This window comes from Phyllobates terribilis, unplaced genomic scaffold (genome assembly GCF_046119375.1).
Source record: "Phyllobates terribilis strain yellow unplaced genomic scaffold, ASM4611937v1 Scaffold_1__5_contigs__length_1240528914, whole genome shotgun sequence".
Classification (NCBI taxonomy): domain Eukaryota; kingdom Metazoa; phylum Chordata; class Amphibia; order Anura; family Dendrobatidae; genus Phyllobates; species Phyllobates terribilis.
Window position 1 is genome coordinate 51262044 of NW_027362761.1, and position 25289 is coordinate 51287332.

A 25289-nucleotide genomic window follows, 5' to 3' on the forward strand; every position below is an offset into this window, starting at 1 on the left:
GGGGTTAGAACAGTCAATAAAGTAAGAAGGAATAAAGGTACAGAGTGATACATAAAATGCATGTACACTAATGCCAGAAGCCTCACCAACAAAATGGAGGAATTAGAATTAATTTTGTTGGAAAATAATTATGACATGGTAGGGATATCTGAGACGTGGCTGGACGAGAGCCATGACTGGGCAGTTAATTTACAGGGCTATAGTCTGTTCAGAAATGACCGTACAAACAAGCGAGGGGGGGGGTGTGTTTATATGTAAAATCATCCTTAAAACCTGTCTTGCGGGAGGATATATGTGAATCTAATGAAAATGTAGAGTCCCTGTGGGTGGAGATAAGGAGAGGGGGAAAAAATAATAAATTACTGATAGGGGTTTGTTATAAGTCTCCAAAAATAATGGAAGTAGCGGAGAATATCCACGTAAAGCAAATAGATGAAGCAGCGACTCAAGGAGAAGTCATTATTATGGGAGACTTCAACTACCCTGAAATACATTCGGGGACAGAAACATGTAGTTCAAGCAAAGGAAATAGGTTTTTGACTACTATGAGAGGCAATTACCTTTCACAACTGGTTCAGGACCCAACAAGAAGGGGGGCACTGCTAGACCTAATATTAACCAATAGGCCAGACCGCATATCAAATATACGAGTTGGGGGTCACTTGGGTAATAGTGATCACAAAATAATACGTTTTCATGTAACCTTTAATAAGATGTGTAGTAGAGGGGTTACAAGGACACTAAACTTCAGGAAGGCAAATTTCCAACGGTTAAGAGATGATCTTAGTGCAATAAACTGGGACGATATCCTGAGACATAAAGCTACACAAAGCAAATGGGAGACATTTATTAACATCCTGAATAGGACCTGTGCACAATATATACCCCTTGGGAATAAACATGCTAGAAATAGGAGGAAACCACTATGGCTAAATAGAGCTGTAAGGGGCACAATAAGTGACAAAAAGAAAGCATTTAGAGAACTAAAGCAAGTAGGTAGTGATGAGGCATTAAATAAATATAGAAAATTAAATAAATTATGTAAAAAACAAATCAAGGCAGCAAAGATTGAGGCAGAGAGAATCATTGCCAGAGAAAGTAAAAATAACCCCAAAATATTCTTTAACTACATAAATAGTAAAAAACAAAAAAATGATAGTGTTGGCCCCCTTAAAAATAGTCTGGGTGAAATGGTGGATGAGGATGAGGAAAAAGCCAATATGCTAAATGATTTTTTTTCAACCGTATTTACACAAGAAAATCGCATGACAGAAAACATGATTAGTGATAACAAAAATTCTCCAGTAAATGTCATTTGCTTAACCCAGCAGGAAGTACGGCGGCGTCTAAAAATCATTAAAGTTGACAAATCCCCGGGCCTGGATGGGATACACCCGCGAGTACTGCAGGAATTAAGTAACGTCATAGATAGACCATTATTTTTAATCTTTAAAGATTCCATAATAGCAGGGTCTGTACCACAGGACTGGCGTATAGCAAATGTGGTGCCAATATTCAAAAAGGGGACAAAAACTGAACTTGGAAATTATAGGCCGGTAAGCTTAACCTCTACTGTGGGTAAAATCCTGGAGGGTTTCCTAAGAGATGCTATACTAGAGTATCTGAAGAAGAATAACCTCATGACCCAATATCAACATGGGTTTATGAGGGATCGTTCCTGTCAAACTAATCTGATCAGTTTTTATGAGGAGGCAAGTTCTGGACTGGACCAAGGAAATGCAGTGGATGTTGTGTATATGGACTTTTCAAAAGCTTTTGATTTGGTTCCACACAAAAGGTTGATACATAAAATGAGAACAATGGGGATAGGGGAAATATATGTATGTGGGTTAAGAATTGGCTCAGTAATAGGAAACAAAGGGTGGTTATTAATGGAAAACACTCAGACTGGGTCTCAGTTAACAGTGGGGTACCACAGGGGTCAGTATTGGGCCCCCTTCTTTTTAATATATAGGAAACAAAGGGTGGTTATTAATGGAAAACACTCAGACTGGGTCTCAGTTAACAGTGGGGTACCACAGGGGTCAGTATTGGGCCCCCTTCTTTTTAACATATTTATTAATGACCTTGTAGGGGGCATGCAGAGTAATATTTCAATATTTGCAGATGACACTAAACTCTGCAGGGTAATCAATACAGAGGAGGACAATTTTATATTACAGGAGGATCTATGTAAACTAGAAGCTTGGGCTGATAAATGGCAAATGAGCTTTAATGGGGATAAATGTAAGGTAATGCACTTGGGCAGAGAAAATAAAATGTATAATTATATGCTTAATTGTAAAACACTGGGCAAAACTGTAACTGAAAAAGACCTGGGTGTATTGGTGGACGACAAGTTCACGTTTAGTGGCCAGTGTCAGGCTGCTGCTGCAAAGGCAAATAAAATAATGGGATGCATTAAAAGAGGCATAGATGCTCATGAGGAGAACATAATTTTACCTCTATACAAGTCATTAGTGCGACCACACTTAGAATACTGTATACAGTTCTGGTCTCCGGTGTATAAGAAAGACATAGCTGAACTAGAGCGGGTGCAGAGAAGAGCGACCAAGGTTATTAGAGGACTGGGGGGTCTGCAATACCAAGACAGGTTATTACACTTGGGGTTATTTACTGTGGAAAAAAGAAGGCTTAGGGGTGATCTTATTACTATGTACAAGTATATGAGGGGACAGTACAAAGACCTTTCTACTGATCTTTTTACTCTGAGGCCTGAGACGGGGACAAGGGGGCATCTTCTACGTCTGGAGGAAAGAAGGTTTAATCATAGTCACAGACGGGGATTCTTTACTGTAAGAGCAGTGAGACTATAGAACTCTCTGCCGCATGATGTTGTAATGAGTGATTCACTGTTAAAATTTAAGAAGGGCATGGATGCCTTTCTTGAAAAGTATAATATTACAGGTTATAAATACTAGATTCCTTGATAGGGCGTTGATCCAGGGAACTAGTCTGATTGTCGTATGGAGTCGTGAAGGAATTTTTTTCCCCAATTTGGAGCTTAGTGTTTGCCACATGGGTTTTTTTTGCCTTCCTCTGGATCAACAAGTTAGGCTATGGGTTGACCTAGATGGACTTAGTCTTCCTTCAACCTTAAAAAACTATGTTAAGGTGTTTCAAGTGGTCCTCGTACGTTCTGGAGTACACTATTACATCGTCCAGGTAAAGTAACACAGTCTCGAAGTTGCGGTGTCCCAGAAAGCACTCCATCAATCTCTGGAACGTTCCAGGGGCATTGCAGAGTTCAAACGGCATACTATTGAACTCGCAGAGTCCCATCGGGGTAGTAAAGGCCGTCTTCTCCCGATCCTCCTCAGCCACAGCTACTGGCCAGTACCCACTAGTGAGGTCAAGGGTGGGAAAGTAATTTGCAGACTTTAAGGGACTCCTCTATGCGTGGTAAAGGGTATGCATCTTTATGAGTAATGCAATTTACATGACGGTAATCTACACACATTCTCATGCTAGCACTAGGGGAGCTGCCTAGGGACTACAGCTATCCCTTATTACTCCCACCTTTCTCATGTCCTGCAACATATCCTTTGCCTTCTGGTAGTGAGCCGGTGGTATAGGCCTGTAACGTTCTTTGATTGGGGAATGGTCATCTGTGGGGATATGGTGTTGAACCCCCTTAACCCTCCCGAAGTCAAGTGGATGTTTACTGAACACCTGCGAGTATTCTTGAACCACCCGGTGTACACCCTGTTTTTGATGGGCAGGAGTGGTGTCTGTCCCAACATGGAGCTGTTGACACCAATCCTCCACCTGGGTTGCAGGGTCATTATACTCCTCTTCATCTGGTGAGGTTAAGGACTCCGCCTTGTGAATGCAGTTGTTATTTACAGCATGTAATTTGGCAACAGTGGCATAACGTGGCAATCTGACCTCATCTTCCCCACCGTTGAGAAGATGGACAGGCACCCTCCCATTACGTACATCTACCACTCCCCTGGCAGTTAAGAGCGTGGGTCTATGCTCGGAGCAAAGGGGTTCTACTACCGCCTGGTAGCTCTGTCCTCTAAGACCTAAAGCAGCTCGACACCAGATGAGCATTTCACTCTTTGGGGGGATGACAATGGGTATGGGGTCCGTTACCCGCACGTTACCGATTTCACCGTCTGTTAACCTTACTTGCTGTTGATACATCAGGACTCGGATCTCCTTCTGCAGTGCCCTCCTCTGTCTTGGTCTGGCCGTGTCGGCTATCTGTTGGAGCTAGAACATAACTTCTCCCAAACAGTTACCAACAATGTTAGTGCCTAGTACCATATATGGGTTGGTGTCATCAGGATTAGTCTCTACTACAATTAGCCCATGGTCCTTTAGCTCCACTCTCCCCACCTTTATAGTCACATTCTTAACCCCGAGTAGGTTAAGGGGGAGTCCATTTGAGGCATATACAGAAAGATTTGGAGTCGGCGGACGTAAATAATCCATGGACCAGAACCTCTTGTAGAGGACATCAGGTATGATGGTTTCCTGAGATCCTGTGTCCAGCAGAGCATGCGTCGGGATCCCGTCCAGTAGAATGGACAGGAATGGTCTTCCTCCGAGGAACCTGTTGTACCAGTCTGATGGGCCTGGTGAGTTTACTCCTGGGTGTCGGCCCTCGGACCCAGGGTTTTCTCGTTTAAAGGACAATTCTGGGCGATGTGTTCGGTCTTGCAGCAGCGGTAGCAGGTAGGGTCCTTCTGTGGACGGTGCTGGTCACTGGTCCTCGGCGAGGGTGGTGTTGGTCTCCTCCTCCTTCTCATCCAGGGACATCCTCAGGGCTATCGGCTAACAGGGTTTTCCCTCCTTCCTCGGGCTCCGTCCGCAGCTGCAGGGCACTCAGCACAGTGGTCAGGGTTTTGCTCAAATGACGCACCTCAGAGCGCAGACTGTCCAGTTCTCTAGGGGACGTTGCTGGAACCTTAGCTTCAGCAGCCACTGGGGAAAAGGTGGGTGTAGCAGGTACTGGGGCAGCCCCACCCTGGTAACATTGGATGGCATTTGTCTCCAGGGGCTGCAGTCCTTTTATAGCCATGTCCTTAAGATTGTCAAAGGTGGCATCTGGATGATCCAAGGACCAACAACGTACAGTCATGCTCTCCTCTGGAGACCTCAGTCCCCGGACAAACTGTTCCTTCAGCATTTTGTTCTCATTTTCGATGCTGGTTGGACTAACCTGGTTCAGAGCCCGCAGGGCCCCTTGTAGACGCCAGGCGTAGTCCCGAACATTGTCCTCCGGTTGTTGAGAACAGCTGTAGAACCTCATCTGGAGGTCCGCCTCAGTAAGATCCTCAAAGACAGTCTGTAGTTTTTGGAAGATTGCGGACACTGACTCTTGGTCTGCGGCCGACCATGTTTCCACTTCCCGTTCCGCAGCACCAGTCAGTTGTCCTAATACAACGGCGGCTCTTTGTTTGCCTGTCATAGAGTACATGCCTAAGATACCACATATCTTCCGCTTGAATCCAGAGAGGGTATCTGGTTTGCCGTTGTACTGGGGGAGCCACTTTGCTCCAGGAATGTACGGTAAAGTCATAGGAATGACAGGTGTTACAGGCGCTGCTGGTGGAGCAGCCACTTCGGTCTGCTCATCGTCGGGTGCGGGTTGAACATCAGGGTTGTTGACCGGTATTCCGGCGTTGTGCTGTTCGTCGGACATTCTGGCGCCCCCCTAGCTAACCGTGGCCTACCTTCTAATTTTTCTTCCGGTAGGCCGCAGCTCCGCAGGTGATGGTCGTCTTCAGGACCTTGCGTCGCTTGCGTCCTACGTCAGAGCGTTCAACGACGCTCCTTCCAGGATCTGGCGCTTCCCGATTTGACGTCGAGGCGTGGGGCATGTCCGGGGCTTCGCGCTATTTAACAGGTACGCCCCTATGTTTCCAGCGGTAACGCCCTTCTTCTAGCTTGGCGGCCCAACAATGGCGGCAATCTTCATCACAGTTTTACGTACACAGTTTTTAACTAAAGGCGCACAGTACCCGGTGGCAACGGGCATAATACTCCGCCATTGCAGCGGGCACGCGATCCTGTTCGTGACGCCAGAAGAGATGACCAGCCCAGGGGATGCGGATGACTCAGTTACCCGGGCCTTTAGCCTTGGGGATGTCGCGGTGGTCGGCTCCCGGGCCCGTACCCTGGGGTCACTCTTTAAAAAGCGCTGATAGTTGTTAATTTTATTAAAGTTCGTGACGCCACCTGTGGTTTCTGGTGAGAATCACCAGCGCTGCGCAGTCCACTGAGGCCGGTGATAAGGCAGCTTGATGGTAAAGCTCCCCACAGGTGGAGCTGGGCCTCAGGGCAGCGTACGGAAAGGGGAATGTAGGACAGGCGAGACCCAGCCGGGTCAGAGCAAGAACAGGGACAGACACGATAGTCACTTCAGTACATTTTGCTGATGGAAATTCAGGCACGTCCTGGAGCACTGCAGGGTGAAGGGTGCATGTCAGGATCCTCCCCAATGAGCAGGTGTAGGGCCTCCTGTTACTTGCCTCTGCGTAGTAAGTTTCTGACCTGCCTGGAGCTAGGCCTAACTTTGTCTCTGTCCTGCGCTGGCTGACGTTGTGGTTGGGCCTTCTCTTGGAGTGCACGCTCCCGGCTTAGGGGGCCTATGTGTCTCCTGGCTCTGTTACATATCAGCACTTTAGCGATCCTGGGACTTGTAGTTCTCCAGGGATTCCAGTCATGCCTTACTGGGTCATAGAGATCCCGGTAAGCTTCGGACCCGGTGTCCGGTAAATTTTTCGGGGTGAGCTGGTAAGGCTCCTCTGCCCCCTATGTACTAACTCTCCACTCGCCTTCGGCCTACTCGGGCCCTCACTAGGCTATACACACTATCGGCAGCTTGCCGCGCTTCACCGATCTTATGGCGCCGGCACACCTAAAGCTCACTATTCTGAGCTACAAATGAGTCTGGACTTCGCTCCTCTGCAGGCTGACCTCTTTCAGGCTTTTCTACTGTAGGATCTCTCTCTACAGACTTGGCTCTCTGTCGACTCCAGACTAGACTGAGCTACCTAGCTCCACCTTCCCTATTTAAATCCCTAACAAGCTCCCTCTGGTGGTCTAAGGTGGAAGGTGGAGATGTGTGAATGTTTATGGGGGCCTCTTGTGGAGGAATCCATCAATGCACTCTTCTAGGATCTGTGATACCAAGCGCAGCTGGGCGTCACATGAGTACCAAAATATACAGACATCCATAGAAATGGTATCTCAAGAGCACCACACTTGCAGCCTAGTTATGGAGTCAAAATAGCTCATGTTTAAAATAATACCCCCATTGTGCCTCCTTTTAATACATCTCAAATTGTTCCTTCTTTTAATGAACCCCAATGTGACTCCACTTAATGTGCCTCCTTAGTGTAATAATAATGTCCACCTGTGCCTGGCAAAGAAAAGAGAAACACCTCGCTCTTCTTCTTGCTATTCTCAGAACCAGCATGAACAGAACGATGCAGTTACAGTATGTATCTCCTGATAATAATGAGTCGCCCCCCCCAAGCCCATCATGATAATCATGCCCATTACCAAAGTACCTCCTTATAATGATAATGCCCCCCTTGCTTTCTAATTGTTAATGTTCTCCTATACCTCCTTATAACAGCGCCCCTCAATTGTGCTTTCTTATTATAATTTTCTCATGTGTCTTTATTCTAATAATTCCCCCATTGTACCTTATAATAAAATCCTCCTTTGTTCCTCCTTATTATATTACCCTTCTCAGTGCTCAGCCTCATAATGCCTCTCATTGCCATTTATAAAATCATACCCCCCACTGGCCCTCCTTTTAACGCCTCTCACATTGTTCCTCCTTTAAATGACCCCCCCCTCCCCTTTGTGACTCCTTTTAATACCTGGCAAAGAAAAAAAATACACTAACACTCACCTTATGTCACCCTAGGTATGGGGAAAATGCAGCGTATAACAACGGGAACAAGGAAGGGAGCCCTACAACTAGGGAAAGGGAGAGCGGAGATCCCTAATTAGATCTAATGACACCCTGACTTCCTTATTGACCCTAAATAGGTTTTGCACCTATCGCCGAGCAGGATACCTTAGCCCTAGCTGACCCTAGAGCTAGGCCCTCCCTAGGTTGGGAGGATAAGGGGTGAGCACTAGTCAGCCCCTCTGCAAACTAAACCACAAACCAGGCAAACAAACAAGGGAATACACTTAGCTTTAAGATGACACTGGAGAGAACACGACTACAATCAACAAAGGAACTCCAAGGAAATTCTAGAAGAGGAAACTCTATAACCAGCAACTTTCTGGAGAAACTGAGTGTATTTAAGGATCCAGCAAGAGTGTGGTAATTAGCTGCAGAAGGTGAGGATTACTGCTGGGTCCTAAAGGTATAATCCCCAAGTAAGGTGAAGATAACTGCTGGGTCCTAAAGAGAGAGGGATAATAAATGGATCAGGAAGATGTTTGAAAGGATAAACGCAGCAACCTTCTACTGCCGGATCCCGTATGATTATCTGTCAAACCTGACACACCCGTGACACCTTACCTCTTCTCCACTACAGTCTCTAGATTGGCATGAGCAGCAGTATGCAGTGATTCACCTCTTTACAATAATATATCCCCCACACCAGTGCATTCTAATAATAATGTTGAACAATGTCTCCTTATAATAATGTCCCTCAATTATGCCTCCTTATAATAACTTCACCATGTGCATCCATATTATAATTCCCCTTATTATACCTTTTAATAAAAGCCTCTGTAACATACCTGGCGACGTCCTTGCATAGTGGTCCATCTCCCACTGTGCAAGAGCGCGCACTTGATCTCCAATCCAGAATGTCTCTCTGGCTTCCCTCCATGCTGTCTGTTTGCTTCTGTTTCTGTTTCTGCTTAAGGGCGGCACCCGATCACTTCCTGCTTTTTGTACCTGCTGTGGGCACACCCCTTGTGCGTCCTCAGCCTATTGCTGTCTGTCACCTGGTATTTAAACCAGCTGCTCCAATTAACCCATGCCTGAGCATTGTGTTTCATTCAGTGTGCTCTTTCACTCTGAATGTGCCAGGTCCCTTTCTGTGTTTGCTTGCTTGCCTTTCTTGTAGGCTGTATTTCCAGTCCTGTCTGAACACACTCCTTGCCTGTTCGTTCTGCCTTCTGGGGGCCGCATACCTAGACCCGCTCCTGTATCTTGTCTGTCCTGTCTGAACATGCTCCTAGCCTGTTCCTCCCGCCTTCTAGGGACTGCATACCTAGACCCGCTCCTGTATCTTGCTACTGTGTCTGTTCTTGTCTGTATACTCTTCTAGCCTGTTTCCTGTGTTTCTCTATGTCCGTACCTTTCCTTTTTCTGCAGAGTCTGAACTTGTACCTAACTCCAGCTCGTTGTCACTGTACTTCCGTTTGTGAGTTTGTGGTCCACTCGCTACTTCACTGCAAGTACCCTGTGGGTATCTGGTTCTGCCTTTCATTTCCTGCCTGTTCCGTGTGTACAGAGCCCTGTCCCCCCTGCTCTGCCTTGCTCACCGCTCCGGTGGTTCTAGCCTGCTCTGCCTTGCTCACCGCTCCGGCGGTTCTAGCCTGCTCTGCCTTGCTCACCGCTCCGGCGGTTCTATGCTGCTCTGCCTTGCTCACCGCTCCGGCGGTTCTAGCCTGCTCTGCCTTGCTCACCGCTCCGGCGGTTCTAGCCTGCTCTGCCATTGCTCACCGCTCCGGTGGTTCTAGCCTGCTCTGCCTTTGCTCACCGCTCCGGCGGTTCTGGCCTGCTCTGACCCTTTGCTCACTGCTCCGTCAGTCTTGCTCCGCTCTGACTCTTTGCTCACTGCCCCGGCAGTCTCTCTCCGCTCTGACTCCTTTGCTCACTGCCCCGGCAGCCTCGCTCTGCTCTGACTCCTTGCTCACTGCTCCGGCAGTCTCGCTCCACTCTGACCCTTTGCTCACTGCTCCGGCAGTCTCGCTCCGCTCTGACCCTTTGCTCACTGCTCTGGCAGTCTCGCTCCGCTCTGACCCTTTGCTCACTGCTCCGGCAGTCTCGCTCCGCTCTGACCCTTTGCTCACTGCTTCGGCAGTCTCGCTCCGCTCTGACCATTTGCTCACTGCTCCGGCAGTCTCGCTCTGCTCTGACTCCTTTGCTCACTGCCCCGACAGTCTCGCTCTGCTCTGACTCCTTGCTCACTGCTCCGGCAGTCTCGCTCAGCTCTGACCCTTTGCTCACCGCTCCAGGCGGCCTTGTACAGCTCTACTCTTGCTCACCGCTCCAGGCAGCCTTGTCCTGCTCTACTCTTGCTCACCGCTCCAGGCGCCTTTTCCTGCTCTACTCTTGCTCACCGCTCCAGGCGGCCTTGTCCTGCTCTACTCTTGCTCACCGCTCCAGGCGGCCTCGTCCTGCTCTACTCTTGCTCACCGCTCCAGGCGGCCTCGTCCTGCTCTACTCTCGCTCACCGCTCTGGCGGTCTCGTCTTGCCCTGCTCTCGCTCACCTCTCTGGGCGGCCTCACTCTGCTGTGTTTGTCTGCCACATCTGTGGTTCTGTTCCTGAGTCCCAGTTTGTACTGGGTCCTATCCCGCCTGTGTTCCAACCTGCTAGTGCCTTCCTGTCTGCACTCTAGCCGTGCTTGCCTGTACCCCCCTGCCTGCATACCCGCCTGCCTGAATACCAGTCGTGCCTGCCTATACCCACCAGTCTGTGTGCCAGCCTAACCTGTCTGTTCCTGTATTCCCCTGTGTGGGTCAACAGCCGTGTCCGGGGTCTGTCCTGGAGTAGCACCTGGTCCCTCTGCTCGGTTCCTCCTTGGTGCACTGGCGTCGTATGCCGTCGTGTGACCCTGGTCGGATCGGGTGAATACCTAGTTACGCCTCTCCAGGCATCCACTCTCCGGCAATGTCCAGTGGAATCACACGCACACGCCGCTCAGCCCGGGCGTGTGCATTACAGCATGCTCAGGCCATGGTTCCCGTTGAGCCCCACGGCCTTCGCTCTCTGAGACGTTTTCCAGCGAATACGTGCATTAAAAATAAATAAAAAAAATATATATTTTTTTTTTTTCTTTAGCTGAGTTCCAGGCGAATTACGCACCCGTCCAGATAGATCTTTCTGCACTTGTTCCTGTGGATCCACCACGGTACTATGGGGATCCAAAACAGAGTCGTGCATTTGTGGAGCAATGCTTGCTACACTTCAAGTTCTACCCTCTTTGTTTTCCCACCGATCGAGTTAAGTTGGGATTCATTATGTCTAACCTAGCGGGTGATGCCTTGGAATGGGTCAACCCCCTATGGGAAACACAGGATCCTATCCTCCTGGACCTTCAGGCCTTCCTGGTGGCCTTTCTAATGGTCTTCGATGACCCTTACCCGGAGACCCCTGCTGAAGCTTCACTTCCCAAAATCCCGGAGCAGCCCCAATGGGTAATGTGTGTGGGTAGAGCCCTAGTCATCCTGCCCGAAGAGACTACTGCCCATCCAGAATCCACACAGGATGACTACGCTCTCCGGAATAATTCTCCCAACCTCAAGAGGCAGTCCAGACGTGCTAGGCGTAGAGGCAAGCCGTCGCGCCTGGGTCTGTCCTCCCAAAGACCTCCTGATCCCAACATTGAAGTCCCTTCTGAAGCTTCATTTCCCGGTATCCCAGAGTAGCCCCTACGGGTAATATGTGTGGGTAGTGCACCTGTTCTCCTGCCCAAAGAGACTTCTGCCCACCTGGAATCCTCCGGGATACCACCTGATGACAAATGGAGAGAGACTTCCCTACACCCGGTACCCGATACTTCGTCCGCTCCGTCCTGTGAGCCTGACAATGGGTACCTCAAAGTGGTAGTTAACCCCGAGTCTCTACACCCCTCCGACCAGGCGGAGGACCTCCAGTTGTCTCCAGATCCCTTCGGGGTGCTACCTGGTAGCAAATGGACAGAGTCTTCCCTATACTCTGTACCTGATACCTCGCCCGCTTGGTCCAGTGAGTCCGACCTAGTGTACTCCGAAGCAGAGGTTATCCCCGAGTCTCTACAACCCTCCGACCAGGCGGAGGACCTCCAGTTGTCTCCTGAACCCTTCGGGGTGCTACGTGATAGCAAATGGACAGAGACTCTCCTATACTCGGTACCTGATACCTCGCCCGCTTCTTGCAGTGAGTCCGATCTAGTGTACTCCGAAGCAGAGGTTATCCCCGAGTCTCTACACCCATCCGACCAGGCGGAGACCTTCCAGTTGTCTCCTGAACCCTTCGGGGTGCTACCTGATAGCGAATGGACAGAGACTCTCCTATACTCGGTACCTGATACCTCGCCCGCTTCTTCCAGTGAGTCCGACCTAGTGTACTCCGAAGCAGAGGTTACCCCCGAGTCTCTGCACTCTTCCGACCCAGCAGAGGACCCCCAGTTGTTTCCTGAATCCTCCGGGGTACCACCTGATAACAAAGAGACAGTGACTTTTCTACACCTTGTACCTGATACCTCGCCCATTTCATCCTGTGAGCTTGACAAGATGTACCCCAAAGCAGAGGTTACCCCCGAGTCTCTGCACCCCTCCAACCCGGCGGAGGGCTTCCAGTTGTCTCCTGAACCCTCTGGGGTGCTACCTGATAATAAGTGGAGAGAGACTTCCTTGTGTGCTGTTCCTGGTACTCCACCCGTTTCGTCTGTTGCTGAGGATGGCTGGATAGGAGGTAGCATCCTAGCTACCCAGAGGAGACCAGTTTTTCCGGTGGACAGTGGAAGTTATCTCCTTGAACTGAAGGATTGGCCCTCGAATTCCCTGCGGAACATTCTGGCAGGCCTGAAGAAGAGGGGGCGTAAGGGGGGGGTACTGTAACATACCTGGCGGCGTCCTTGCATAGTGGTCCATCTCCCACTGTGCAAGAGCGCGCACTTGATCTCCAATCCAGAATGTCTCTCTGGCTTCCCTCCATGCTGTCTGTTTGCTTCTGTTTCTGCTAAAGGGCGGCGCCCGATCACTTCCTGCTTTTTGTACCTGCTGTGGGCACACCCCTTGTGCGTCCTCAGCCCATTGCTGTCTGTCACCTGGTATTTAAGCCAGCTGCTCCAATTAACCCATGCCTGAGCATTGTGTTTCATTCAGTGTGCTCTTTCACTCTGAATGTGCCAGGTCCCTTTCTGTGTTTGCTTGGATGCCTTTCTTGCAGGCTGTATTTCCAGTCCTGTCTGAACACACTCCTTGCCTGTTCGTTCTGCCTTCTAGGGGCCGCATACCTAGACCCGCTCCTGTATCTTGTCTGTCCTGTCTGAACACGCTCCTAGCCTGTTTCTCCCGCCTTCTAGGGGCTGCATACCTAGACCCGCTCCTGTATCTTGCTACTGTGTCTGTTCTTGTCTGTATACTCTTCTAGCCTGTTTCCTGTGTTTCTCTATGTCCGTACCTTTCCTTTTTCTGCAGAGTCTGAACTTGTACCTAACTCCTGCTCGTTGTCACTGTACTTCCGTTTGTGAGTTTGTGGTCCACTCGCTACTTCACTGCAAGTACCCTGTGGGTATCTGGTTCTGCCTTTCCCTTCCTGCCTGTTCCGTGTGTACAGAGCCCTGTCCCCCCTGCTCTGCCTTGCTCACCGCTCTGGCGGTTCTAGCCTGCTCTGCCTTGCTCACCGCTCCGGCGGTTCTAGCCTGCTCTGCCTTGCTCACCACTCCGGCGGTTCTAGCCTGCTCTGCCTTGCTCACCGCTCCGGCGGTTCTAGCCTGCTCTGCCTTGCTCACCGCTCTGGCGGTTCTAGCCTGCTCTGCTTTTGCTCACCGCTCCAGCGGTTCTGGCCTGCTCTGACCCTTTGCTCACTGCTCCCGCAGTCTTGCTCCGCTCTGACCCTTTGCTCACTGCTCCGGCAGTCTTGCTCCGCTCTGACCCTTTGCTCACTGCTCCGGCAGTCTCGCTCCGCTCTGACCCTTTGCTCACTGCTCCGGCAGTCTCGCTCCGCTCTGACCCTTTGCTCACTGCTCCGGCAGTCTCGCTCCGCTCTGACTCCTTTGCTCACTGCCCCAGCAGTCTCGCTTTGCTCTGACTCCTTGCTCACTGCCCCGGCAGTCTCGCTCCGCTCTGACCCTTTGCTCACTGCTTCGGCAGTCTCGCTCCGCTCTGACCCTTTGCTCACTGCTCCGGCAGTCTCGCTCTGCTCTGACTCCTTTGCTCACTGCCCCGGCAGTCTCGCTCTGCTCTGACTCCTTGCTCACTGCTCCGGCAGTCTCGCTCAGCTCTGACCCTTTGCTCACCGCTCCAGGTGGCCTTGTCCTGCTCTACTCTTGCTCACCGCTCCAGGTGGCCTTGTCCTGCTCTACTCTTGCTCACCGCTCCAGGCGGCCTTGTCCTGCTGTACTCTTGCTCACCGCTCCAGGCGGCCTCGTCCTGGTCTACTCTTGCTCACCGCTCCATGCTGCCTCATCCTGCTCTACTCTCGCTCACCGCTCTGGCGGTCTCGTCTTGCCCTGCTCTCGCTCACCTCTCTGGGCGGCCTCACTCTGCTGTGTTTGTCCGCCACATCTGTGGTTCTGTTCCTGAGTCCCAGTGTGTACTAGGTCCTATCCCGCCTGTGTTCCAACCTGCTAGTGCCTTCCTGTCTGCACTCTAGCCGTGCTTGCCTGTACTCCCCTGCCTGCATACCCGCCTGCTTGCATACCAGTCGTGCCTGCCTATACCCACCAGTCTGTGTGCCAGCCTAACCTGTCTGTTCCTGTATTCCCCTGTGTGGGTCAACAGCCGTGTCCGGAGTCTGTCCTGGAGTAGCACCTGGTCCCTCTGCTCGGTTCCTCCTTGGTGCACTGGCGTCGTATGCCGTCGTGCGACCCTGGTCGGATCGGGTGAATACCTAGTTACGCCCCTCCAGGCATTCACTCTCCGGCACGGTCCAGTGGAATCACACGCACACACCGCTCAGCCCGGGCGTGTGCATTACAGCCTCCTTTGTGCCTACTTATTTTATTATCCCCCATTGTCATTCCTCGTGATGCATCCTTAAAATATAACCCACATTTGGCCTCTTTTTAATTCATCTCGCATTGTACCTCCTTAGTGTAATAATAATACTCACCTGTGCTTGGCAAAGAAAAAAGTAAACTAATGCGTACATTACCTCGCTTTTTTCCACTGTAGTATCTAGGCCTTTTGTAGACAGAAGAAAGTGGTGGAGCTGACTGAAGATACTGATACTGTTCATAGTGATGGATGCAGCCCACGGCCAGAACAGACCATCTGTCATTTAGCAGAATTGGCAGATAACCAGTCTGTCTCTGTAACATAACACACTAGCAGTATAACAGTATTAGTAATGCCACAAATACTTTTTGATGGGTCTACTTGTCTTCTGCTTTTTTTTCACCACTTTAAGTTGCATTTCTCAATATACACTATACACTATGAGTACAGTTTATCAACGTTAATTGTTAGAAGGTTGTCCGGAAAAGATTAAAGGGAACCTGTCATGTAAAAAAAACACTATTAACCTTCAGATATGAAGTTAATCTTCAGGTTACCAGCATTCTAATGCCATGCAGCCACTGCACTAATAGCCCAGCTCATGGGAGGAAGTGAACGAAGCTTAAAGCTTAATAGTATGCAGTGGCTGTAGCCACACTCTGGCACGCTGCTAGCTCTGTACCGATGTACTGCTGAGCCGGCTTTCAGTCAGTGTTGGGGTGTGGTTACAGCTGCCACTCAAAATGTACTGACCAGCGACAGAAGCTGCGCCTCTATGACTGAAAGCTGAAGGATGCCGAGAGGAATAAAGTTCTTTCAGACTTTCAGTGTGGCAACTGCACAGCTTTACAACGCTATTAACCTGCAGATTCACACCATATCTGCAGGTTAATAGTATTTTGGGATGTGACTGGTTCCCTTTAAATGGAACCTTTAAGATTGATTTTATAAACAAAACTTGTTGTAGTTTTCGGCTAATTTGCGTATTGCTCCAAAGCTTGATTTCGCACATCAGATTACTACAAATCAGAAGCTATACTAGGACCTATACAGCCATGCCACTAGTTTCAATAGTAAAATCGTCCTGATATATTCCCTTAAATTACCAAACCTTTATTTATACGTATATAGTTAAACTGCAAAAGAGTATACAGACATTACAGCATGGGATCACAGCTGATTTTTTCTTTGCAGTAAAACATTGTTTAAAAACAGGCAAGGAAATGTTTTACCTCACAAAAAGAATCAGTTGCAATCCTCTGCTGTAATGTCTGTATACTCTTTTGCTTCCCCCCCCCGGCCAGGAGCTGTGGTATGATCAGAGCATGTTCCTGTACGGTCAGACACAGCCATTACACAGTACAAAGCAGGAGCACATATATAAGATTATCTTAGCACAGGAACATTTTATTTCTACACATCCAATTGTGGAACTTATTTGTGGGAAAAAACCCTTTAATGAATATGACACATCTGAGAAATGGTGTGTGTCTCTGTGCACCTCACCCAAATCTTATGTGGCGCCCCTGAGGGTTCAGTCGCCATAGAGGTACTGCACCTCACCAAGAGGTGTGGTGCCTCCTTCTCTCAGGTAAGGAGGGAGTGCTGCCCGGAACCCCAACACCCGCATTCAACACTACACTACTCCAGGCCGGCTGGAAGGGCAAGATGCACTGTGTCTCCTGCTGAGCCCTGTCCCTGGCTGGAGTGGGGGGAACCAAAGGTAGGGGGAACCAGTAGTGGGTGTGGGTGGAGGATGTAGAGTAGGGGAGCACCATTGTTGGAACAGTCAGTGAGCAGTCTGAGGAGCAGAGTCTCTTCAGGAGCTCTGCTCCACAAGTGGGGCCTAGTGATAGAGGCCCAGGAGGGGAGCAGAGGAGAAAGGCTCTGTTCTACAGAAGGGATCCCAGGGGGTACGATGAGTGCAGGACGGCACCCATACGCCCTGAATCTGCCAGGTGTCAGAGGGATCAGGCCGCAAGAAGGGACCGGTCCCTGGCCCAGTCGTGTTACTCCAGGTCTCGGCTGGAAAAACCGGAGGCTTCTGCACTTCCATGGTGCAGTCGCCACAGTCTCATCTTAGTCACTGTGAGGGTCAAGTAGGTCAGGAAACTCCAGGTTGCCCAGAGGGACTTCAGAGCACCCGATCGGGACTGAGTGTGGGAAGCGCAGGGCAGGAGGGAGAAGACCCAGCGCGGGAAGTCGGTCTAGTTAGGAACATAAAGAAAGCGGGGTTCCGTCAAGCACTCCTGACACATCTGAGGAAGAGCTGAACCCCTGGTCTGGTAGACGCAGTGCGACGTGGAGGCGGACACCCGTACAGTGTACCTGAGAACCTCGAATAAGAACTGTGAGTAAAACTCGGATGACTGCACTCCCCTGCCTCCATCAGTTATTTCAAGCTGCGCCATCCCTCCTGCACCACAAGTCCCAGCACCACCCACCATCAAACTCTACACTGCCCTGAGGCCCGCTCAACCGGTGGGGAGCTGTTCCATCCTAGCTGCCCTAACAACTGCCACAGAGGTCTGCAGCAGCGCTGGTACAAATTACCAGAAACCACAGGTGGCATCACGAACTCTATAAATCCCCTATAAATAGAATTCCCCCCTTTTATTGACCACCCTGGGTCACGGACCGGGCCAGCCACTGTGACATATCCCCTTCCCAGCATCCATAGGCCCGGACACCGAGTACCCCACTGCCCTGGGGGCACATCACTTACACCAGTCAAAAACTGTCCAGTGAGCATTGTCACACCCCATTGCACACCCGTTCATCTCCAGTTTTGCCCTTTTTGGTTAAGCTGGCCAAACGAACAAGAAAACACCAAACGTAGCAAAATTTTTCTCAACTCTGCATTGCACAAAAACATTTTTAAAGAGTTATCTTGCTTTGTTTTGTAATTATTTTGATGAATCAGGGCTCAAATATCTTGAAGGAACAAGGCTGGCAGATACAAAAGATAGGATCCATGTGAAATAGTACAATTTTCTGCAAATTAACACCTAAACACTGGCTCTCTATATTACAGTACTGGTTTTAAGCCACACTAGTACTTAATGATAGAACAGAAAACACATAGCATAACCACAATTCCATAGATTTTCCTGCTTGGGCATTCAACAGCGTAGAGATTATTCACTTTTATATTCATGTATATTCATGTGCATGTTCATGCAGTAGAAGCTACGACTCAGCAGTTATATGATATATCTACAATTGCCCCATTGCTGCCTCTAGAAGAATTTACATACTTTCTCATCTTACAGGGCCTGCTAATCTAAAAAAGTTTCATTTATTATTGAATACAAAACCAGATGTCCTACTAACCATGCTTATGAAGATAACTGTATTTAAAATCCTGCCCCTGTAAAAATAATTATATTTTTCTACAAATATAAGTTTGTTTGTCACGTACGTCCGAGTAATGTGTGTGTTAAACATTTACCAGTACATTAGAAAATAAATATCCCAATACATAGCTCTCAAATGTACACCCTTGGCATACATAAGGTCAATAGGTTATTATGACTAAGTTTGATATTTGATATATCTGGCTGGAACAATTCCCATTGTATATTCTATATCTATATAGAATATGTTTTTGATATGTATTACATATTGATTTCTTAGATCCTGTATTTGCACATTTCATTTTGCTGCTAATGAGTTAATAATAATTTTATTTATATAGCGCCAACATATTCCGTAGCACTTTACAATTAAGCGGTGACGCGGTGACATGTACAGACAATAAAAACAATACAAAGTAACATACAGTGCTGCTCACCATTATTGGCACCCCTTCATTTTTTTCATAGACTGTATAATATCTTCAGAAATAATTGGAAATGTACCAAAGTTATATCCTCAGGATTTTTTAATTAGTGATCCTAAGTAATACAAAAATAAAACATTGTTTCTTAACTTCCATGTTGCAATTTCAAAGAAGAAACAGAATAAACAGCATGTGCAGCAATAAAGGCACCCCTAATTAATACTTGGTTGCACACCCTTTGGCATTGAGGACAGCCTCCAAACGTTTCTTGTAGCCATCTATAAGCTTCTGGCACTTCTCAGCTGGAATTTTCTCCCACTCTTCCTTTGCAGTTTGTTCAAGCTCTTGAATGTTTGCAGGGTTCTTTCTCCTAATGGCAGATTTCAGCTCACCCCAAAGATTTTCAAGGAGTCTGAGATCAGGACTCATTGCTGGCCATTTTAGAATAGTCAATTTTTATTTTTCAACCATTCCTATGTACTTTTGGATGTGTGTTTTGGGTCATTGTCTTACTGGAGGACCCAAGATCTTCGACACAAACCAAGTTTTCTTACACTGGGTAGGACATTTCGCTCTAAAATCTCTTGATAATTCTCTCATTTCATGATTCCTGTGATACAGTCAAGGCCTCCAGTACCAGACACAGCAGAGCAACCCCACAGCATTATGGATCCACCACCATTAATTAAGGTGTTCTTTTCCTTATAAGCTTCATTGCACTGTCTGTAAACAAACTGTTGCTTTGTATTGCCAAAAAGCTCTCATTTTGTTTCATTTGTCCACAGAACATTTTCCCAGAAGGATTGTGGTTTGTCAAGGTACTCTTTGGCAAAGATCAGTCGTTCCTTTTTATGTCTTTTCTTCAGCAATAGTTTCTTCCTTGGCCTTCGCCCATAAAGCTCTGCTTGGTTTAGTGTGCGGTGTATGGTACTTGTTGAAACCATGACCCCATAATGTTCCAGAATGGCCTTCAGGTCTTTGGATGTTTGACGTGGTGTTTTTTCCACCTTTCACATGAACCTTTGAAGACATCTCTTGTCAATTTTCCTCTTCCCCCCACGTCCAGGCAGGTTCATGACAGTTCCATGCTTGGCAAACTTCTTAATAACAGTCTGCACTGTTGAAACTGGGATACCAAGGTCTTTAGAGATGGCCTTATGCCCTTTAGAAAGCTTGTGTTTGCTAATAATATTAGTCCTGATGTCCTCAGACAGCTCCTTTGTCTTCGCCCATGTAAAAAAGAAGTGTGAATCTCTTTTGTGATTTACCACAGGCGAGTCAAAATGTGTTTCCATAGTAGATGAATGTAAAGGGTGCCAATACCAGTGATACAGCAAGCTTTTGGTTTTCTATTTTTCCCTCCAATTGTTTTTTTATTTAAATTATTGTTTATCATTTGCTCTTTGTGCTCTATACAAAAAAACTGTTTCACTTGATTCAATTTTTTTCTAGTTGAAATGTACTTAATTTTCATGGGTGACAATAACGATGAGCAGGACTGTATAGCTCAACAGTTACAGAAGGAGGGAGGGTCCTACTCCCAAGCTAACAATCATTTTCCTTTTCCAGTAAATACAGGTAGATCAGACTATATCCAGTTCATGTATGTATTGTTTGATAACGCAATAATATGCCTGACTGAAAACATTATATTAACCACTAGATGTCATGTGAATAGAGTCCAAGTAGCGCCTATAGTGCCAATTAACCTATGCTACTCTAAGATTTTTCTAAAGAGACACTGTATGGCATGTATAGCAGTAACTCATCCTCTTACACAGTTACTAACTTATCCTTAAAGGGAATCTGTCATCAGGTTTTTGCTACCCTATCTGAGAGCAGCATGATGTAGGAAAAGAGACCCTTATTTCAGCAATTTATCACTTACTGGACTACTTGCTGCAGTTTTGAAAAAATCACTGCTTTATCTGTTGCAAATCTACTTTATCTGTTACAAATCTACTAGTTCTCAGAATACTGAGCTCTGTATAACCCTGCCCACACCATTAATTGAAAACGTTCTGTGTATGCTGTGTATAGGCAGAAAACTGCCAATCAGTGGTGGGGGCAGGGTTATACAGAGCTCATGAATACAAAGGACTATATGGCAACAGGTTTAATAGTCCTCTGGTGACAATTTACTACTTATGAATCAGTGATTTCATCAAAACTACAGCACACAGCCTAGTGACACGTCGCTAGAATCAGGGTCTCTGTCTCTACATCATGCTGCACTTAAATTAGATGGCAAAAACCTGCTGACAGATTCGCTTTAAAAGTGCAGACCGCAACACTTCCCCCACAACTATTTCTAGCTATTTGTATCTAGAAATAGTTTAAGGCTAAGTGCCCACAATGCAGAAATGCTCAGGATTTTTTCCTGAGCGTTTCTGCATCTCCCTGGCAGAAAAAACGCATGCGGATTGTACATGCGGATTGTACATGCGGATCGTACATGCGGATCGTACATGCGGATCGTACATGCGGATCGTACATGCGGATCGTACATGCGGATTGTACATGCGGATCGTACATGCGGATCGTACATGCGGATTGTACATGCGTCTTTTCAGCCAGGTTCAAGCATTTGTCAAGCGTTTTGCACATGCGATTTCACATGCGTCATGTGACTAAATGACGTCATGGCAGGTCCTTTTAGACCATCGCGAACTGCCGTAGAGCCAGGACGCATCGCTATGGAGACCAGGGGCCATCGGAGGGTAAGTATAATGTATTTTTTTTATTTTCAATTCTTTTTTTCTTTACAGGTACTATGGTACCCGGGTCTGGAGGAGAGTCTCCTCTTCCCAAGACCCGGGTACCATCCACACATTGAAACGCTTAATATCCACACGTGCACATTTATTCATGCGGATATTAAGTGATTCAATGCAAGTCAATGGCGGCAATTATGCGAAATAATTGGTAGTGCTGCGGATTTTTCCGCAATGATAATCCGCAGAGGAAATTTCCGCAGCATGTGCACAGCACATGCGGATTATCATTGCAGACCGTCTACCAAGCATTTTTTAAGTGTTTCTGCGGCGGAATTGCGGAAAAGCTTAAAAAATGCATAGTGGGCACACAGCCTTAAAATTAAAACAATTCCTTGATCAAATATATTGCATGCTTCAAGCTTTTTAAAATAGTTTACTCATCTCTAAAACTGATCTGATGCATAATAACTAGTGTTGAGCGATACCTTCCGATATCAGGAAATATCGGATCGGATTGGATCGGGCTGATACCCAAAAAGTATCGGATATCGCCGATTCTGATACCGGAAACCAATGCAAGTCAATGGGACACAAATATCGGAATGAAAATAAACCCTTTCTTTCCTTGTAGGTTAATTCTACATGAAGGAAAACAGCTAACAATAATGTAGAATGTATTGGGGGAGGTGGTTGCCCAAATAGATGGGAACAGTGCTCACAGTGAAACATGAAAAGCCGGCAATTCAGCAGCGGCATACACCTGTACCCGACAATTTACAACAGAAAGAATAGAGCATCACACATAGATTAGATAGATAGAAACATGTCAGTCACATATATAAGAAGTACAGTGACAGTGTTGGTTACTGTACTTGTCATTTAGTGTAAAGGATTTATTTAAAAAAATATTAGTGTTTTCATGCACCGTCTCTTTAAAAAAGCCGGCCGGCAATTCAGCATCGGTACCCGACAATTTACAACAGAAATAATAGAGCATCACACATAGATTAGATAGATAGAAACATGTCAGTCACATATATAATAAGTAGAGTGATAGTGTTGGTTACTGTACTTGTCATTTAGTGTTAAAATAAAGGATTTATTAAAAAAAAAAGTTGGCGTGTGGTTCCCCGTAATTTTAGTCTCTAGCGGAGGTTAAGCAGACAGCTGGGGCAGATGTTTGAAGCCTGGGAAGAGGGTAATACCCACGGAGCTTCCCAGGCAACTAATACCAGCCCCCAGCTGAATACCTAGCCTTTACTAGCTATTAAAATGTGGGACCCCCCAAAAAAAATGATGTGGGGTCTCCCCTATTTTAATAGCTAGCAAAGGCTAGGCAGACAACTGGGGGCTGATATTAATAGCCCAGGAAGGGTGCCATGAATATTGGCCCCCTCCCAGGCTAGAAACACCAGTCGTCAGCCACCCCAGAAATGGCGCAGGATGCGCCAATTCTGGCACTTAGCCTCGCTCTTCCACGCTGCCCTGGTGCGGTGGCAGGGGGTAATAGGGTTGGGGTTCATGTCAGCGCCAGCTGCCATGAAGCCCAGGTTAGTAATGATGGGCGTCTATAAGACACCCCCATTACTAACCTACAAAGTGTTAAAAAGAAAAAACACACACTACACCCAGAAAAAAATAATTTATTTGAAATAAAACACACCATTTTATTTAATTCTTAGTTTACTAAAAAAAATAGTTACCTGTCCACGTTCCTGCGCTGATCTTCCATGCACAGCTGTCACATCTGGAGATGGTGACAGCTGTGCATGGCTGCTGTAAGCTCACACTGCCGGGAACACGTCCGCTCCCGGCAGCGTGAGCCCCTGACTGAGGTCACGGAGTGCATTCAGTCAGCGCAGCTCCGGAGACCTCCTTTACGGCACTGCTGTACCGTGGGAATTTCTCACGGTACAGCAGGGCCGTAAAGGAGCTGACCGGAGCAGCGCTGCCTGACCTCCGGTGAACCCGCTTATGCAATGACGGGGCTGCTTTTTTTTTTTTTTTTTTAAACCAATTATTTTTATTTAGGTTTCAAAAATTTACAGCAAACAGTTATCAATATACATATAACAATTCACATAACGTGTAGTAATACAGTCAAAACCCTCTCCCCCCTCCCCCCTCCCGCCAATACTCCTTATGCCGGGCATACCTCGGAACATTGACAATCATATTACCGCCATCCATGCGGACCATATTTTCCCAAAAGTTCTCTCTCCATGCCTCCGCCTGTAAATGCTTTCCTCTAAATGCATTACCGTACGTGTCTGAGCAATAAATTCCCTCCTAGTGGGGGGTTCCAAATCGGTCCATTTTCGTGCTATTAGTTTGCGTGCCACATATAGCAATCGCGCTATCGCCACTTTGTAATGTTCTGAGACAGGTATTCCATCCACCTCCCCCAAAACACACAGCACCGGGTTTCTGTCAATTGTACATGTATAAGCCCTCTCAATTTTGTTAACAACGACCAACCAATAAGCCACTAGCCGCGGGCATGACCATAGCATGTGTAGCAGTCCGGCCTGGTCCGTGCCACATCTAGGGCAATTGGAATCTCCCCTCAAGCCCGCCTTGTACAGGCGCAGCGGTGTTTTGTATGTCCTATGTATTATGTATAATTGGGAGATCCGTGCCTGATCGCTTAGAGAGATCTTCGGGACATATTCTAGAATTGCCTCCCATTGTTCTGTTGTGAGGGTACCCACCTCCCTTTCCCATTTACTCTTTGCAATGAAGTGATTTCCCCCCAGATAGGAGTGCAGTAGGTCATGATATAGGCTCGATATGACTCCCCTCGTCCCTCCCTTCATGCACACAGAGTCTAGTACAATGTCACCCTGAACCGTCATGGCTCCCAATCCACACTGTGCCCTCCAAGCATGTCGAAGCCTATAGTATTGAAATCCCCACACCAAAGGCAAATCAAATTCTTCTCTCAATTTCTCAAAGGTCTTCAGGTCCGTTCCACTCTGCAGCTGGCACACATATCTCACTCCTTGCGCTTTCCAATTGCCCATTTGACACAGCTTATTAAGTTCCGGCAGATGTTCATTGCCCAACACCGGTGAGTACTTAGTCAGCCCGTCCACCCCCCTGATCTTTTTAATAGTGTCCCATACCTTCTGAGTCAAGCCTAAGGTAGGATATATTGCTCCCAATTTCTTAAAGGTACCATCCTCTAACGCCTGGACCAGTGGGCGTCTCCCTGACACATGTACCAGCACCCGGCAAGCTGCCCCTCCACAATCGGGTTCTCTCCATCCCCTGACATGCTGGCCCTGTACTGCCAAGAAATAGACCCAGGGATTGGGTGCGGCCAATCCTCCCTCCTCCTTCCCATTTTGCAGCGTTCCCAATTTAATCCTTGCCTGCCTCTTGCCCCATATCAAGGATCTGAAGATAGAATCAATACCCTGAAACCGTTTTTTTGGTAGCCATATCGGTGAGTTGTGCAAAACGTACATTAGTTGTGGCATAAGGACCATCTTAATCAGGTTAGTTCTACCCGTCACCGTCAAAGCCAATTGGCACCATGCGCCTATTTTCTTTTTAAATTTCTCTAGCAGAGGAACTAAATTCAGATCCGTGAATCGTGTCAATGGAAGCGCCACCCATATCCCAAGGTATTTAAATTGTGAAACCAGCTGGAGCTGCTTCCCCCTCTCATCTATCTCCTCCGCTTTTATTGGTCTATCTACAGCCATGACATAAGACTTGTGCCAGTTTATCTCCAGTCCCGAAATGCTCCCAAAGTGTTTAATTACATCCATCGTGCACCCCAATGTCTCTCCTGCATTTTCCAGAAATAACAGGATGTCATCGGCATACAGTGATATTTTTTCTTCCAGCCTCCCAAATTTAAATCCGACCACTCCTCTCTCAGCTCTTATTTTGGCCGCC